This window comes from Podarcis vaucheri (genome assembly GCF_965113315.1).
Source record: "Podarcis vaucheri genome assembly, chromosome: 6".
Lineage (NCBI taxonomy): Eukaryota > Metazoa > Chordata > Lepidosauria > Squamata > Lacertidae > Podarcis > Podarcis vaucheri.
Genome location: NC_138764.1, coordinates 64,618,309 through 64,637,746, shown reverse-complemented (window position 1 = coordinate 64,637,746; position 19,438 = coordinate 64,618,309). Strand labels below are relative to the sequence as shown.

General features: G+C 43.5%; 1 protein-coding gene across 12 annotated transcripts in view; it reads left to right on the top strand.

Annotated features, from left to right (window-relative positions):
* The window catches only part of PLEKHA6 (pleckstrin homology domain containing A6), a 197,040-nt gene that overhangs the window by 51,563 nt on the left and 126,039 nt on the right, over positions 1-19,438 (top strand). Inside the window, exon 1 of one of the 12 annotated variants that reach the window (XM_082228127.1) lies at positions 10,644-10,980. The exons of the other annotated variants lie outside the window; for them this stretch is intronic. The gene's annotated coding sequence lies outside the window, so the exon portion shown is untranslated. Of the gene's footprint in view, positions 1-10,643; positions 10,981-19,438 lie in introns of those variants that run through there. 12 annotated transcript variants of the gene reach the window in all.

Below are 19,438 nucleotides of genomic sequence, written 5' to 3'. Positions count from 1 at the left end.
AATCTTTGCTTTTCCATGGTGGTCTGGGTAAAATATATGTATGGGATTATCCTGCTCTTTCCAGGGAAGAGGTCCGTGCTTTAATGCTCCATGTCTGAGCATCCCGACCTCTGAGCTTTTTCCACAAGAACTCCCTCTTTAAAGCTGAATCAGAGCAAACATCAATTCAGCTTTTCTGCAGACTGACGTTTGCTACAGTTGAACTTTATAGAGCAGGTATTGTGGGGAAAGCTCTGGAGCAAACAAGGGCACTCAGACATGGAGCTTTAAATTGCCTGGAAAAAGCAGAAGAAAGGTGTGTATCTTTTCTTTCTTGGGAAGGAGAGGAATCTGAGGGAGTAGGGTGAGAAGAAACCAGATGGGGTGATGCCCATGGCCTTTTTCCAAAATGCGTAATGTGCCGTCAGTTCCAAATTGGTGGGAGAGACCACAATTTGCCAGTGAGCAGATTCCTTCTCCATAGGGAGGAATCAAGGTCTCCAAACCATAAGGCAATAAATTCTTCTTTCCCAGACAGAATAGCTGAGATGGAGTTAAACAGCCTGTTCCTCGTTGTGCCTGAAATCCCAGGTCAGGAGGGCAAGACCTTGCATGCCAGGACTGTGGCCTTGGGGGTAGAGGGGAACCTTTGAGAGGCACGTTCCTTCCCCAGCTTCTTTTCTCAGGAGGGAGAAACAGATAAGAGCTGTTGATCATCCCACACCCAACTAGCATATTAATAAGCATTGGTCAGTCTTGTTAGGAACTGGCAGAGACAGACAGCCTTCAGTTGACTTTCAGGTGAGCATATTGTGTTTGTCCTCTAGGAATGTCTCAGTGATGTGACAGGCTGCTGTCTCGTTGGCAGGACTGCGTTCTCACATCCCACTTTCAGTTCCTGAAAATAGTATTCTATTTAGATTGCACATGTAGATGTGTAATTCCCTGAGCGTGCTAAAATTAGTATGTTTGTATTTCCCCCCCAGCACTCTGATGTCTTTTTCTAAAAATGTAAATCTTGTGAGTTGTTGTGTCTTGCAATCAGTCCATCCATCCACCAATCTCATTATTATGGTCAATTACCAGTATTCAAAAAGGAAGTTTGTACAAATATAGAAAATAATAGCAGATGAAAGAAAATAAAAAATGCAGCTATAAAAATTACAAGTATCTGTGTCATGCAATAGAATGCCAGGCATAGAAATTATGAGTTTACTAAAATTAGTCCCTGGTGAATTTTACATGAAGCAGCGCAATATGTAGCTAGCCTGGAAGAGATGAATGCATTCTGATCAGGAAGGAATAAAAAAAGCATGAAATGCACATGATCCTCCTGGGAATTTCCTTAAAAAGGGTTCAGTAAAAATGTTATATATATCATGTTAAAAAGAGCATTGCGTAAGAACATGAGTTATCAGTTCTACCTTTTCAGATTCACAGGGCCATTTACATTGACAACAGCAGATATTTTGGCAGCACTTGGAAGCAACACTAGTAGGTATTTAAATATGTTGCAAGTGGTACTGGTAATAGTATTTCTGGTACAATAAAAACAGCATCTATATCATAATGCTGAGAACTCTGGGAAAAAAGGTGGATTTTTTTGGGGGGGGAATCTCCCCTCTAGAACTGCTGATGGAAGAATGTTTAAATGCATCAGAGTAAAGGCTTTTGTCTTGCAATATACTTATGAGTATTCTAATAAAAATTACTTCCATTGCATATAACAATTATTCTTCATAATATTTCCATTCAAATGCTTTGGGCTATTAGAATTTTTTAATGTGATATTTATCCAGCACAAAAGTTAACAAGGCATAATTTTTTTAAAAAAGTTTTCTTTGCTATATATAAGCCAAATATGTCATATCAGGAATGCTAAATCAGATCCTGATTGAGTTCAGCCTTTAAAAAAAACAACAACCCTCACATTGCTATTTTATACAAGGGTCTGTATTATTTCCTCTGAAGGTTTTTGTTGATGACATATAAATCCCAAGGTTTCTAATTCTAAAAAAAACCCTCACATCTCCCTTAAAAAGTTAAAATCTGAGAGCATTGGATAAAATACATTTCCCCTTTAAAAGGTTTTTTCCCCCACCCATATCAGAGAATGACTTTCAGAAACATAGGAAATGAGGCTAGAATACTGTCTTTGGAGCCTGGTTCTGTTCACATATCACTGGTGGTGAAGATTGAGGAGTTGAATTTGGGGCTGCTAGGGGTGGGAAACATAGAAGCTTTGCTTTGAGGTTGGCATAGCCTTGGAACCATTAAGCTTCCTTGCGAGTAGCTAGTAATGACTAAGGCTAAAGGCTGAGTTACTTGAGTCTGTGGAGGGCAAGAGGCATATCTTGGAGTCAGAGTTACTGCAGGTGATAATCAATTGTTCAGTACACTGCAGTTTGAAGTGGGCATTGATTTATTATGTTCATATTATCCCACCTTTCCTCCTAGATCTGTAAGGTGGCACCTTCCCAATTTTATCCTCACCACAAGTTAAGTGAGGCTGGAGATTTAGTGACTGGCCCAAGGTCACCGAGTGGGCAGAATGGGGATTTGACCCTGGGCCTTCATTCAACTCTCTAACCATTACAGCGCAGTAACTCTTGGCAGGCTACAGGGCCTTTGTCTAAGTGCATCTGTGGCACCTTCCTAAAACTTCAGTGCTTATTTCTACGAAGTCTCCAATTTGAATAAACAACACAGTCCTGTAGTTTCACTCTGGTAAGTCCCATCCATGGTTGCTAATGGGATGTACTGTCAAGTCAGAGGAATTCAGCTTGTAGGGGGGGATATGTGTGAGAGGCTGAGAGCATCACTGTTGAAGTAATAATAATAATAATAATAATAATAATAATTATTATTATTATTATTATTATTATTTAGTTATTTATTTATTTATTTATACCCCATCCATCTGGCTGGGTTTCTGCGGCCACTATATACTTCATTCATAGGTGGTTGGATTGAAATCAAGGGTATTTAAATTAACAACTGAAATTACAGAAGAAATAAGGCCCATTTAAAGCACCAGTTTAAAGCAAAGTTCCCACTAGTGCTTTACATATTTCATATAGGACAGTGCATATTTGTTGGATAATCTGTCAAAATTAAAACTATGAGGATATGCTGTGTACAGTTGTGTGTGTGTGTGTGTGTGTGTGTGTGTGTGTGTGTCTATCATCATCTATCCTGATGTTTTGTTTTTACTAACTTTAGAAAATGCTGCATGATACACTGCTCTTTAATGGATAGCTTTGTGCATTATGAATGTCAGAAGCTAGTGCTGGTTGTTACTGGGCAAAATAGTTTATTTCTATAAGATGAAAAAGAAACATACTTGCTTGTTTATAGAGAGTAAATGTTCATAATTGGAGAGCTGTGCAAATTGCAGAGCTCAGGTAGCTAACAAGCCCCCAAATAGGAACATGCAATATCAGCCTGGCAGACACAGTACAGTAGATGGTTTTCCTAGTGATAAGCAGGATGGCCTCTCCTATAGCCAAGGGCTGGATCCCAGCACTTTTGATGACTTGCCAGTCCCTGCCCTCCAGTGGACCATGTGATCTATTGTGGCATATTTGTAATTTTGCATTATGGTTCTTCGTTCACTTAAAAAAGCAGCTTTTCCTGGCTGGGTTGAGAAGTAATATGAGATCACAGTGCATGCACTGTACTGGGGGTTCTTCCGCCCCCCGCCCTAGCCAGTTTTGGAGGTGGGGAGCTTCTTTGCAAAAGAAAAAGTCCTTGCACAGGGTTTCTGCTGATGGGGCTTCTTAGATGAATGCCACTCCAGAATTCTTTGGGAATGGAGATGTGTCTATGGGTGTTTATATGCTAATACTAGAAAGGGCTGCTCCTTTGGGCAATACGTAGCCATGGCTTCAAGTTTTTTGTTTTCCATGAGTTCTGGAGAAGTTGTTTTTCTTTAAACGGTTCCCGGGTCTTCCAAGCAATTGTGTGCAGTCCAGGCCCTTGTGCTTTGATTTGTCAACAAAAGGACTCAAATACTGAACGTCTCAAGGTAAAAGCAGTGGAATTGACAAACTGCTGTGGAGTCCTTGGCGTCAATGTCGCATGATGGAACTGCAACATCCCTGAAAACAGTTGAAATTCCAAAGTCAGATTTGTTCTTCCAAGGTATGAATCTGAGGGATTAAGTCATCAGGGATTATTGGTTCAACGGCATTCCTGATGGTCTAAGGGTACTGCCAGAATTATGGAGATTCGCCTCTAGGCTTGAGTGACAGCAAGATCTGAATATGCCAAAGAGAGAACTCTCTTTGACATATCAGAAAGAGCAGCAAGTAGCAGAAATTTAACATGCCAGCGAACAAAGCAGTAGGTAGGAAAGTGCAAGGAGGAGCTTGCAAGGAGCCTGCAGCCGCGTAGATCCAAACAGGATATACTGCATCCTTCAATGAAGTAAAAAAGCCGGCTCTGCAGTTAATTAAGGATCTGCACATCTCTCTGGCTCTTCCTCAGATATTTTATTTTCAGTGAGATAAGATAGATATAAACAGCCAGGTGGCTTAGGAGAGACCTGTGTTCCTTAGGCCTCTTTTTTAAAAAAGGGAATCAAGAGACATCCATGAATGTGTGTGCGCGTGCATTTGTGCATGTGTGCAAATGGGTGTACTCACATGTGCCAGTCCTGCAGTTAGGTAAATCTAGATTGATCTTAACAGTCTTTCAGGAAGCTCCTCTTTAGATGGTGATGTTTATTGCTTTACTTGGGAATGTGGAAGCCAGGTTTGGTACATCTGAGGACCTTGCTGCTCATTCTGAGGAGTAGTGCCCTGGACTTCTGCCTTAAAATATTACCCTAATGGTGCCACTCATGTGTGTGTGCATTTTCCCCTACCTCACAGACAAAAGACACAAAACATTTGAGCATCAACAAGTTGCCAGGTAAATTACTGTTGACTCATCTCTTGAAATAAGAGCTTGGGTGAAGCATCTTCTTTCATCTGAGCCCCCCAGATTCATTGCAAAACCAACCAAAGGCCTTCTGGCTCTACTTCCATGACCCAGGAAGGTTCAAAAGCTTAAGAATGAGAGTTTATGTGCTGTTCACTAATGGTGGGATTGCACATTCATTCTCCCTGAGCTTTTCTGTTCACCCAACAATGGTGCAGCGCAAGTGGGAAGTGTGACTTTTGCCTGGATACCAGACAGTGATTCTATAAGCCATTCAACCTGGATTACTGCTATGGCTATTTTAATGGGTATACAGAGACTTCTAAAGACACATAGAAGTGCCAGTTTGCTTTAAGCCAACTGATGAACTTCCTGCCAGCATAACACTCCAAGAGCTTCTTACCCCCTACCTTTTGAACCCCTTCAATTGCTTGCCCAGCCCCATGCAAATCCTTCTACCCTGCAAACCTGCTGTGCAGCGATTCCCAATTTAGGGAGCAGGTGAATGAAGCCCTTCCAAAAACAACAGGGGAAGATCCTGCCAAGCACATTAAGCCTGTGCCCTGTGCCAAAGGCTAGGCAGGGAGAGCCAAGCTCTGTTCTCTGTGAGGCGCTGAGACTATTTCTTTTGCTGAGTAAGTTTCCCTGGTAGGAAGTAAATAGGGATTCATGTAATGCTGGCTTGAGGAAATGCTGCAGCCTGCCTTGGCCAATAACCTTAGCCATCTCCTGAGTGTACATTCCAGAGTGGAAATACCTCCTGTGTACTTAACCCAGATTTTGCCTCATTCTTTCAAAAGTCACCAAACAGGTGTGGTTGTTAAATTGCAACTATAGTTGTACAACTGGGACAGATTCAGCAGACTGTCTTAGTATCTGCTTACAGGCTCACTGTGGAGTGGCAGTAACTTCATAGAGAGTCTACAGTCTGTACAATCTGTCCATGCAGTGAGGTAAGTGTTAGCACCTGCCTTCTGCCCATTTCTATTTGGTTTTTAGTCCCTGTATTCATCTTTATCACATGGCTGGTACATTTTGGAATAAGGCCTACAGCGCTTTGCCTATAGCAACTGGATGCCCAAATGCGGGTTGTAGTATCTTCTATATTAGTCAAGAGGGTCTTTTTAAATCTGCTTCTCATTCCAATTTCTTTGGTTGGCTAAGCTAAATTAACACACGCTCCTCTCATGGAAAAAAAAAATTAATATATAGTTGTGTAAAAGCCCATTATAAAACCATTTACACTTTCATGGGAGCCTTACAAACAAATTAATAAACTATGTTGAATCACTTATGGCACCCTTGATCTCCTCTGTTATTTCTTTTGCAGAAAGTATGAAGCCCTTTAAACTGAAATGTTTAACGCTATTTGACTGCAGTCCTGCATCAGGGATAGTCAATATGGTGCTGTCCAGATGTTGATGAACTCCAGCTCTAGTTAGTTCCAGCCAATAAGGTGAGGGATGAGAGTGTGAATATAGGAACATCTGGAAAGTACCACATTGGCTACCTCTGGCCTGCATTTGTCTGCATTTTTGTTGCACTTTCAAAAATTACTTGCACTGTATCAATACTAAACCTTAAGAGAAAAGCAAAATTCAATACACACCTGAAGAATTGTGAGATCTAGTTACAAGGCAATATTGTCCCAACCAAAAAGTACAACACAGTTACATTCCTACACTGTACGTTAATTTCAAAATTTCTATATGGGGAATTGGTTGATCATGTAGCACTTATTCAAAGCCTCTCTCCTCACCGTCAAATGTTTAAAACTCCATCTAGGTTTTCTCAACTATTTGCATGGGACTTCTTGGGAAAAAATACAGCCATAACCCAAAGCTTTCCCAAACCACAACAATTAGAAAGACCAGAACATATTACTTTGTGCTCCCTTCTTGTTCCTCTGAAAACAGTGAGGAGAAACAAAGACCCCAAATGCCACTGATCAAGCCCCCGAGAATGAACCTATGTTTCACCTATTCAAAATACAGTCTTGGGAAGGGAAACATCTGGCCATTCAGTTTTTCATAACAGTATAACAGGGAACGGGATCAGCAGTCCACTCCTAATTTCTCTGTTGGCCTTCCTGGAGGCCAACAATCTGTTACTGTCTTGGGGGGTTTGCTTACATAAATTTTAAACGCTTTAGTCAAGAATGGGACTACATGGGAGCATCTTGTGCTCCTGTCTTGGTGCTTCCATGCACAACTGGAAGCAAGTCATAAAGGGATATAATGTGACTTGTATTTCTTATGCCAACATCGCTCCTCCTTGTGTTGGACTATGACATCTCTGCAGTCTACAGTTCCCCATGCCTTTAATATAGATAGATTGGGTATCACATAGCAGGACAGAATTCTAAACAAAGATGCGCTCTCCCAAGCCTACATTCCCTGCATGTCATACTTCTGCCTCAGTGACGTCTACTCTGCTACAGAACAGAAGATGGCAGGATCCCCAAGGACGTGCTCTAGGGGGAGCTGGCTTCAGGCACTAGTCCCATTGCAGACCAACTCTGTGCTACAGTGATGTCTGCAAATGAGACCTGAAGGCTGGCAACATCAACCCTGCAATGCGGGGGAATCCCTTGCAGATGAAAGCAGTGCCTGGAGATGGGCAGTCAAGTCGTGTATGCATAGCAGTGACCAAAGGAGAAATGACTGCTGGGAGGAGAAATGCCATGGTGCATTTGCAGCAGCACAACTGGGATGCCTTCCTTTGCTCCAGCTGCAACAAAACTGATCTCTCCCACAGCAGGCTCTACAGCCACAGCAGGCACTGCAACCTTCCAACAGCTTGACCTCACTCCTCCATTGTCTCCTGAATCAGATGGATGGACAGAATCAGCATGATCCAGATCCTGAAAAGCAGTCTGCTTGGCTTTCCAAGGATGCTTCCGCAGGATCAGTGAAGAACAACTGGACTGTGGGCAAATCTTCTCTCGTTGTTTATGACAGAAATAGGAGGAAGATGTTAGCAGGGTAAAAATAAACTCTGGAAATGTCTTTCCAGGTCATCTAGTTCCACTTCCCTGCCACCATGAAAGGATTGTTCCCTCCAGCAAGGAAGCTTTCTCAAAAGCACTCAGATGAATTAGTTTGCCTTTTAACAATGGCCAGATTGTGGGTAAACTCCATCCGATTTTAAATGCAAACCCATGGAGCAGGCATGCTTGCTGTTTGGCTGAAAATAAATGTCAAGTAATTTTAGCAGTTCTTTGAAAGCAAGCCCCATTTAAAATGACACAGTGTGGTATATTTGAGCCAGCTGGCTCAGAATTTCTCAAGTTGAATATCCCATTGTATACAAGCATCCTGAATAACAGGGACATGGACTAGGAACTTTGGTTATCCCATGAGATCTGGGGGCTCTGTTCTTCATCCTTTGCGCGCAGAGTGGTCTGTGATTAATGACTTGCATGCAGGTTAATGCAGAGAGCCAGTGTGGCAGTGTACAGTCTGGACAGTTCACTAGGCTTGAACCACCAAAATCTGGGTTCAAATTCCTGCTCAGCTATGAAGCTTTGTTCTCAGCCTAACCTACCTCCCAGGGCTATTGTGAAGATAAAATCAGAGGAGCAGGGAAAGGTGTATGCAGTCTTGAGCTCTTTGGAGGAATGGCAGGATACAGGCATAAACAAATAAATTCAGTGCAGAATTTCGCAAGGAGGGGGTGGCTTGCAAGGACCTGAGACTGCAGCCTAATTCCTGCTAGCACTGATTCGAGATTAGCACAAATACTTTCCCAATTTGTTGCAAGTGAGTTTCAGGAACTTCTGTCCACATCCACAAATTTATTATGATGTATCAGTTCCCATTCTTCATTGTGTTTAGCCCATGCAGCAGTTTTTCGAATTGTTCTTTGGAAGAAATAGATGGTTAACTAAATTTGGGGACAGGAAGAGAAGTCAAGCACAAGGAACTTTTATATCAACATCACATTCAGGAAATGCTCCTTTCAAATTATTGTGGGACTTGCTTCTTAATCCCCCAGCCACAAGTGTAATTTGGGATTTCAAGTTTTGACGTTCTTCACTTTGATGTCTTTTCATTAGAAATCTTTCATAGTACATTTGTATGTTATATTAATAAAGCATTCGTGCCAAGAAGATTTTGAGGGGGCAGAAGACAGCTGTAGTGTGTGGTTTCTTGGACAATGACTGACCTCCTATATATGTTGTTGGTAAGGGGAAAGTAGATAATGAAGGAGAATTCCTGAATGCCAAAATCCAAGTTTGGGGCAAGTACTCTTTGGTGAGATCTAAAGTCTCAAAACATGCAACAAAGTAAGTGTGGGAACTTGGCTTACATTGGTGAAAGTTCCTAAATTATTGGACACAAGAGAAGCTTGTTAGAGCCATGTTCCTGAGACTGGAACAAGCAGGGCTGGATCTAGACACGTCAAAGAAGTGATTCAGTTAAATGCATCGTAAACTCATACAGGGAAATCTGGTAGGGAAAGACAGGACTCCACAGCGCCATCTGGTGTCACAGTGTTCTGTCGCATGTACAACACATATAAAACATTTTTTCTTTACCAATCTAGCTGAGTCCCAGTTTAGACCTCACAGGTTAAGCTTTTCAGGTGTACTGGAGGAACAAAGACTTGATTACCTAGTCCATTCCAATGTGAGCTAATCCTGGCAGGAGAATGTACTCTATGGCATTAACCCCTTCAAGCGTTAATTAGACTTAAGCATGATGGTTATGAATTAGACTTAAGCATGAGGCCGGATATCCCACACTGTAGACCTCTGGCTGATCATGTTCCTCTGTGGGTGTTTTTTTTAACCTCTTTTCCCTTTCCCTCTTCTGTAAAATAAAAGGTGATGTGCATTAACTAACTGCTATTTATTCAGTCAATCTCTTTATAATTATTAATTGGTTGAGTAACAAAGCCATATTGTTTGGAACGTTCAATTGTTTAAGCACTTGGTGAATTAACCCAGTTATCATTTATCAAATAATTACGACTGCAATCCTATGCACTCTTACCCGGGAGTAAGCATACTTCTGAGTCTACATGCAAAGGATGACATTATATGGCTGCAACCCTAATTTAATCTCTCTGGGAGTAAGCACCATTGAACTTAATGGGACTTCAATCTGAGTAGACACGCATAGGATTGTGTTACAAATGAAATAATAAACCTTAATAACTTTTTAAAAAGAAAAACCAAGTTGAGAGTGCTTTGCATATTCCCAAGGCTTTGCAATTTCCAGATTTAACATTTAAATAGCTCACCCACTTTGATTCATAAATTTGAGACACCTAATTTCTCTCTCCTTCTCCCATCACACCCGCCCACCCCCAGCAAATTACTTTAAGACTTATGAATGAGAAGCCTCAGTGCAATGCTAATAATAATAATATTAATAATAATAATAATAATAATAATAATAATAATAATAATAATAATAATTTATTTATTTATCTATGCACCTTCTGGAATACTACTTGTCCCTTAGCAACGTAAAAGCACTTCCCCAAAGCGAAGATAAATGGAATGTCAGTTTGACGCCCCTCGCATGAGCATTTAATCGCCTTTTGTTGCAGACTTTGCGTGGCTGGGAACGGCGTGTGGGTTTGCTTTTGACAGGTCCCTGCCTCGCTCTTTCCCTGGCACGGTTGTCTTGGAGCGCCTCTCCAGTTTTCCGGCGCGCAGCTAGAGGGCTGCCTTAGCTATTACTAAGCGAGCACAGAGGGGTGGCGAGAGAGAGAGAGAGGAGACCGAATGGGTGTGTGTGTGTATGCGTGTGTTTATATATGACTGGCCCAACCTGCAGTTTCAGATTTCAGACCTACTTTATCACTCTTCCAGTTCCTGCTAGCCTTTGGATGTTTCACGCTGCCTTTTCGCTGACGGATCTCCCGGGACGGAGGAAGAAGCTGTGAGCGCTTCTCTTCTCCTTTACTTTCTCATTTCTTCCGCAAGAGTTTTCCCCGCTCCCCCCGCCCCACCCAGCTGTCTTTTACCCAACCTCCACGTTGGACCCTGCCCTGCAAGAGGCTTATTTTTATTTTTAACCTCCTCTCGTCTCAGCACTGAGGGATGCTGCCGCCTCTTCCTTGAAGGTAAACCCAGGTGTTCGGTTTGTTGACGGTTGTGCTTTCTGGCTTCACAAAAAGAAGACTTTTGCTGCTTCTCCGGACTCTGCGATCCAGTCAGCCAGCAGGGTTTAGGTGTGCTTGTCAGCTAGTTTTTAAACACCCGGTGGTGGCAGGAAAAGATGGCAGGAAATGGCAGGTGTGTTTAAACAACGGCAGCTAGTCCTCATGGATGCTTAGTTCGGATTGGGGTTTGATGTGCCCAGAACCTTCAGTGTCATATAGAGATGAACTTAAGCTCTAGTAATACAACCCAGGCTGTTTGAAAACTGCTCAAGGCAGGGGTCAGAGCTTGGAGGTGGAAGCCGTGGCATTTTTGCAGTTCCTTCCCTGCTGCTTTGCTGTTAAAATAATATGTGCTTTGTATGCTATTGAATGCCAGCTTGATGTAAGTTCTAAGACTCCCGGCCTTGGTTTTTGCACCTGAATCCTTGCATTGTTTGTTCAGTAGCTTTGGAAGTTGCTTAACACACACACAAGGCATTTGTGTGCTCAGCACTAAAGGGACTCTTTGGGGGGGGGCTGCAGGAGGTGACCCCGCAGTGAAGATCTTGGATAGCTGAAGGCAGAACAGGGTGATGTGGTTCTCTTTTTTACTATATGTGGTTGCATATGAGCTTTTGTCGGGGGTGTTGCTGCTGTACAAATGGCATTTGTCTAGTTTGCTAGCAATAGATGGGAGAGTTTCAGCTGAAGCTTGTTGAAAGGATGGAAATGCTCCAGTATCTGTTCCCAAGAGTCAACGGGCTTTTGGTGTAATGGGGTTGGTCCAGTGATTTTTGACAGCTGACCTTGCTGTGCAGGGTTTTTACAGGTGCCTTTCAAGTGACACACTCCCCATCGATATACTTGCTTTGTACTGTGGGCTAAAGCCTCAGCGCCTAGGGCTTGCCGATCAAAAGGTCGGCGGTTCGAATCCCCGCGGCGGGGTGCGCTCCCGCTGATCGGTCCCAGCGCCTGCCCACCTAGCAGTTCGAAAGCACCCCCGGGGGCAAGTAGATAAATAGGTACCGCTTACCAGCGGGAAGGTAAACGGCGTTCCGTGTGCTGCGCTGGCTCGCCAGAGCAGCGTTGTCACGCTGGCCACGTGACCCGGAAGTGTCCCCGGACAGCGCTGGCCCCCGGCCAATAGATGTGAGATGGGCGCACAAACCCCAGAGTCTGTCAAGACTGGCCCGTTCGGGCAGGGGTACCTTTACCTTTACCTTTTACACATTCTCATCTAAATGTGAAAAGGGGCTTTTTGGGTGTGCATGTTAGTGAATGGATTACTTGATGCCATGTGTCACCAGGCTCTTGTTGATGTGCTCACTGCCCCATACTATTCAATGCTTTATTCACCACGTTCCACAATAAAATACCTATTTTTTATCTGAAATGTGAGGGGGCATTCCTGATAGCTGATAGCTGAGAACACACAGACTCTGGTTATAGATTCTGTCAGTGAGTTAATCTGTGGCGAGGCTAATGCTGGGGGCTCTGCCTTTGGAGCAAAAGGTAGGATTGGCAGTGCGATCCAATGCATGTTTGCTCTGGCATTAGTCCCACTGCAATCACAACTCTCCCAGGTAAGTGCGTATAGGATTGCAGCTTTAATTTTACTGACCCGTTTCAGGTCTACAGTTTTTATTTTTGAAAATTATACTATGGGCACCCAAAACCAAGCACCTACTGCCATTGACTCCAGTGAAAGTGATGTAAGCACTTGCTTAACCATCCAGAATCATAAAATTGTAGAGTTGGAAGGGACCCAAAGGGCTTAACTTTGCCTGGATTGCACCCTTTGTGTTTTGTTTTCTTGCTGCTTTTGTGTGATTATTAGCTTTGCTTGTAAGTTGCCCCGAGAACTTAATGGCAAAGCAACTGATATATATGATTAATAAATGAATACAGTAACTATGATTTGATAGTGTTGTCGTCTACAGAAGTGTACTCGGAGCAAAAAAATATTTCTAGCCTAGTGAACAATGCCAGTGACTAAATCCTGAGATAAAAGGCAGAGGTCTCTCTTTGAACAGCTTTTTCAGAAGATGTTTTACAGCAGGGAGAAATACTACATTCCTAACAAGTTTCTTTAAAAATAAATATGAAATCTGGGTTTGAAATGCATGTGTCATAGGGAAAGATGTCCACAACCATACACAACGTCTGCAGTCATACAGCCAAATCAAAGTGAAAACTTACTGGCCTGTGCCAACATGACAGAAGATCTGTGCCCAAGTGTGCCCACTTAATGGTACAATGCCAATTCTCTTAAAGGTGCTTCATGTTGCTGGTGTGTACTGATTTATTCATTTTTTAATCTACTGCTTTACCTGCCATGGTCCTTACTTGAAATCTGTTGGACAACTTTGTTTTCAAGATTGGTATTTTGGAACTGAGATGACCCTGGTGCAATTTAGAATGTCACATCTTATATGAAAACATGCTTTTTCAGCTGTAAAAAAATGAATTTGAAGTTGAGATTTCAAAACCTTGGTGGGGCATACCATGAGACTGCATGGATGCAGGATTTGCTCATTAACATGTCATCTGGGTGTCTTACAGACTTTAGATATAAAATAAGAAGGTTTAATTGTCATCTAATGAACATTGGAAAATGTTTGAGAAACCAAATATCTTAGTGGATGTTGTTGAGGAATGGCACTCTTAGATCTACAAAATCTCAGAGGAGTTATTGTGAGCATCAAGGTTTGCAAGTTTGTCTCCATTGGGCCTAGGAGCATTCATATGAATGTCCTGCAGAGTGCTTCCTTTCTATTCTGCAACCAACACTTTGAATAGTGATATAATGCAGAACCAAGCCACACTTAAGAGCTGAGAGGTTGTGTTATGAAGTTTTTGGGTCCTTTCTCTTTGCCACGGTCATCAAGAAATGACACCCAGGCATGCTAGGCAGAAAAAGAGAGCAAGCCTATGTATAAAGGGATGAGCTTGGTTCTCAGTGGCTCACTTGGAATTCTGTGGCATAATTTTGTGTTTGCAGTTGGGGGGGGGGCAGACCTACAGTTTGCAAAACCTACTAGTCTTGGGTTTCATCTCCTTTACAGCTGGAGGGCGTCATTCATTATGCAGAAGTGCCATTTGGGTGATGGTGGGTAGGAGAATCACATCCAAGTTCCTAAGCCGAGCTTGCATGCATTCAGTGCAGAAATAAAGAAATAAAGGAAAGGGGGAGCAGTTTATCGTAATAGCAAGTGGTGGGTGCTGTGTCTTGATAGTTTATTATAACTATAGCCATGCTATCAAAACAGGTTAAGCAACAATTTTTCTTCCCTCCCCACAAGCAAAGAGATTTGTACCTTACCTAGTACCGTGTTTAGAGCTAGAGCATTAGCCACTTAAAAGTGTTCATGGAGAAGATTAAAAAGGATTAGGCAAATTAATGGAGAACAAGACTATCAACAGCTCCTAGCCATGATGGCTATGTTCCATGTCCACTATCAGAGGCAATATGTTCCTGAATACCAGTTGCCCAGCGTTGCAGGAGGGCAGTGTGCTGTGGCCCTTATGTCCTGCTTGCTGGCTTTCCCATGGCATCTGGCTGGCCACTGTGAGAACAGGATGCAGACCAGATGAGCCATTGGCCTGATCCAGCAGGCCCTTCTTGTGGTCTCAACTCTTGTGTGTTTGTTTGTTTGAATGCATGCATGTACGTAAATGTGCAGGGTGACTATGCACCCCAATCTCTCCAGCCCTAACCTTGTACAGTGGTACCTCAGTTACAGGTGCTTCAGGTTACAGGCGCTTCAGGTTACAGGCGCTTCAGGTTACAGACTCCGCTAACCCAGAAATAGTACCTCGGATTAAGAACTTTGCTTCAGGATGAGAACAGAAATCGTGTAGCAGCAGTGCAGCCAGGAGGCCCCATTAGCTAAAGTGGTGCTTCAGGTTAAGAACAGTTTCAGGTTAAGAACGGACCTCTGGAACGAATTAAGTATTTAACCCGAGGTACCACTGTATTAATTTTCATACTGCTCCAATGAAAACTTCCATCTGAACTGGGAGCTGCTGAAAAAGCCCATTACAGGTCTTGGCTGCTGTGACACTGGGAGAGGAGCTAGACTGGAAAGTTTTTGACATCCTGGTTCTGCACGCTTGACACACAGAAGCCATACAAATCAGGAACTAGTAAGCCAATCCCCTTTTGTCGATTGCTGGCTGTCAGGGCCAGAAACAGAATTTGAAAGGTAAGCTGCTGCCTATCTGTACACCCAAAGCTCCTGGTTTGCATTTTATGTTTAGAACTGAGTGTAGAAATTCTCTTAATATTATTCAGGTTTTCCAATTCTTAAGAAAGGCTAAGATATCTGTAACTTTTGGGGGGGAGAAAATCCAATAATATTTAGTCCCTCAGTGAATGTAGCCTGTCTGGCTTGGATTTTTCATTTTGTTCCAGACACAATGCATACCCTAGAAAGCTAACAGACCAATCTTAAAATGTCTACTTGGAAGTAAGCCCCATTGATTTCAGTGAGATTTAACTCTCACAGAAATCTTTCTAGGATTGCAGTTTAAGCAAATGAGTGAAAACGTATTTAATGTCACAGTGTAAAGCATGCATAATTACTTTTAGAGAGCTGATTCATTTATTTTAAATATTGGAATCTCCAGTTGTCTTGGCATCTGAAAAAGAAAAGTTACGTGATGCCAATTTCACAGGTTAATCAGCTTGGACTTCGATCAACATTAATTCACCCAACCTCTCCCACTTTTTAATCAATCTGCTCAGTTGCAATCACTCCCTTTGCCTTAATTGAGCTTGCAATTAAACCTAATTTCCTCTCTGGAAAATGCCCCCCCCCAAAAGTTACTGATTTTGCAGGCTGGGTTGAAACTAAATCAGTCCTCACCCCCATACATACTCAAGCTAGAGGGGTGTGCGGAGTGTGTTTCAGCAGGACTGGTTAATGTCTTGATGGCTACCTGCCTGTTGTAGCTTTGAATTTATCAAAATGCTTATTGACACAGTGTCAGTCCCTCGGTTCCAAAGGCTGGATAGGATTTCCACATAATCTGACCCAGGAATGGCACTCTTGGCAAAAAAGAGAGAAAATAGTCTAGAAGATAGATTTTTGGGACTCCCCTCCCTGTGGATCTTCCTTGATTGGCTACCACCAGGTAAATGAACTGGATGTGATGTTCTTGTCCTGTGGTTGTATCTGCAAAAATTCCAGTGCTATTCTAGGCTGTACCCACGGAAGTATAGTTGGACACAGGGGAAATAATAGAACTGCTCAATTCGGCCTTGGTCCACTGGCGGAGGAACAGGGGTGCGGAGGGAGCGGACTGCCCCCAGCACCACCATTCTGGTAGGGTGCCATTGTGGCAGCTCCCCCGGACACGTGTCACCCCCCTGCGCGCCAGGTGCCATGCCCCCAGAACATGCGTCATGCCCTCACGGGCAGCATGCCACAACCCCGGGATGCGTGCCACACCCCCGCCTGCTCTCTACACAGTAGCTTCGCCACTGCCTTGGTCAGACCACATCTGGAGTACCGCACCCAGTTCTGGGTGACACAGTTTAAGAAGGATATTGACAAGCTGGAACGTGCACAGAGGAGGGCAATCAAGATGATCAAGGGTCTGGAAACCAAGCCTTATGAAGAACGGTTGAGGGAATTGGGTATGCTTACCCTGGAAAAGAGGAGACTGAGAGGAGATATGAAAGTCATCTTCTAATATCTTAAGAGCTGTCACATGGAAGATGGAGCAAGCTTGTTTTCTCCTGCTCCAGAGGCTATGACCTATGTCAATGGATTACAAGAAAGGAGATTCCAACTAAACACCTGGAAGAACTTTCTGAGGATAAGAGCTGTTCAGAAGGTGTGGACTCTCCTTCATGGGTGCTTTTTCAACAGAGGTTGCATGCCCATCTGTTATAGATACTTTAGTTGAGATTCCTGCATTGCAAGGGTTGGACCATATGACCTTTGGTCCCTTCCAACTCTATGATTCTCTAATGCTTTATGGCTACCTGTAACCTGCTTCCTCATCCACACCTGTAGTCATCCAGTATCAGCTCATGGGTCATTGCAACACAATTGGTTAATATACTTGGGCTAACTTCCGGTGGTGAAACATTATGCAAACGTGATTCATTAATTTTATTTACCTATGATATGTTTTTGTACCCTGCTCTTCCTCTGATCCAGAGTACACTGTGTCATGCACAGCTCATGCTGGAGGAAGTACTCAGAGTCAGATTTTGTTTTTTGCTAAAAATGTTAATGTCCAAATCAGTACGGTACATGGGACACTGGAGCAGCAGGTGCATGGCCTGACCAAGCAAGCGAAGACATTGGTACATCAGCTAACATAACATAAGGAAGTGGTGCAGGCACAGTTTCAGTGCAGCAAGCAAGATGGATTGACCAAGAAAGCAGGAACTCCTCCTAGTAAGCTGGACACAAGCTGTCTGTTTGTACTTGTCTGTGTCCTAGGCGACACAGAAGCTCGGAGCCAGAGGTTCATCACTGGGGTTGCTGAAGGTGGTGGTGCCAAGCTCAGAGGTACAATGGGTGGTATTGGGACTGCGACTGAGGCTGGCAGGGGGTGGCTTGGCAAGGAGCAGCTGGGTGACAACCTCCCTGGGATCAGAATCCTCACCTACAGTGTCTTCCTCCAGCAGCTCTGATGTTTTTGGGGCACAGACACAGCTAGCTCCAACCTGATGAGTCCCTCCCTGAGGTCATCAGCTGGCAACTTTTCAAGATCCTCCCATCCCTTCTTCTGATCTGACCAGCCCCTTTCAGGACATCTCCTCAGGGCTTCTGACGTAGGACAGCTTCACTCAGTGAACCACTAGAACAACCATCTAAAATAAACAAGGCAATAAAAGCAAACCCTCAAAATGTCCCTATTTTCTAGGGACTTCCCTGATTTAGAGAAGCCATCCCAGTTTCTGATTTGATCCCGGAATGTCCCACTTTTCCTTAGGACGTCCCTATTTTCATTGTAGAAATGTTGGAGGGTATGGAGTTTGCCAACCCCCAAGCCGTCTGGAGGCAATCCTGTATAGGAAAGTTTTTTTTAATGTTTAATGTTTTATTATGTTTGTATATATGTTGGAAGCTGCCCAGAGTGGCTGGGGCAACCCAGTAAGATGTGTGGTGTATAAATAGTAAAATTATCATTATGGATTGGGATGTTCATATTTTCATTGGAGAAACGTTCGAGGGTATGTAAAACCATTGCATTAGCAGGACCAAATTCTACATTAGGAGAATCAGATATGATACATGGCGTCTACTTGACTTTTCCCATTTGATGGGCTGCCCAAGATACCTCAAGATGCTACAAGCAGCACCCTTACTTGGGCTTTCTTGCTGCTTGTGTTAAAGCTGATTCCCTACAGAAACTAACAACATGGGCCCAAATTCTCTCTGTGCTATTTCAATTCAACTGGACTCTCATTGTGCTTCCATCCCAGGGACAATACAATATAAACCCCTTGCTGAGCCCTGGATCTATGGGTAGAATATCCTCCAATATTTCTCTGATGAAAATAGGGATGTCCTAAGGAAAAGTGGGACATTCCGAGATCAAATCAGAAACCAGGGCAGCTTCTGTAAATCTGGGACTGTCCCTGGAAAATAGAGGAACTTGGAGAGTCTGGCAGCTGTTCCATTCAGAGGCAGCTCAAAATCTGCTGCCGCCTGAGGCAGAACATCCAAATGGTGTTCCCCACAGTAGTAAAATGACTGAATTAACAGGGAATGTGCTGTCTTGAATGGTACTCCTCATCTGAGTCACTGTGCCGTAACGTTTAGGACCCGCCTTGGTTCCGATGGCAGCAAAGTTCAGGTGCTAGTCATAGTTGGCATCCCTGCAAAACAACAACAGCAGGGAGAAGTCTTGGGAGAGTTTCCCAATGGGAACAAGAGTTAAAATCCCCCCTGCAGGGAGCATGAGGAAGAAGGGCCATCCATGCAGTCTGGCGCCGCAGAGCAGTAAAACCGCCTTTGGGGAGGCAGCTTGCAAGGTGAGCCAGAGTAAACAGTACATCGTGCCTTAATCTCGAGCTGCCATCAAGATAAGGCAGCAGAGTAACCGCCACTTGCCTCGCCCAGTTGTGTGGGCTTTTTTCGTCAACCCACACCTTGGCACCAAGGTATGTGACTGGCTCGTTTTGAATCATCACAACATCCGTTAAAAAGAAGGAGACACAAACAAACAAGTGATTTTTTAAAAAAATATGTGGGTGGCAGCAAACGTTCTTGCTGCTGCCACCTCCCTCCCTGACTTCCTTGTCCTGCTCTGCTGCTGGTGCCATCTGAGGCCTGCTGCTTGCCGGTTTGTTTACTAACACTGATGTGCTGTCCATGTACAGCACAGGTGGCTGCTAGCGTTCGCTAAAGCTCTCTTGTCTATTTCTGGCACCGGCCACTTCGCTTGGCCTCTTTCTCTCTTTCATGTTGCTTCT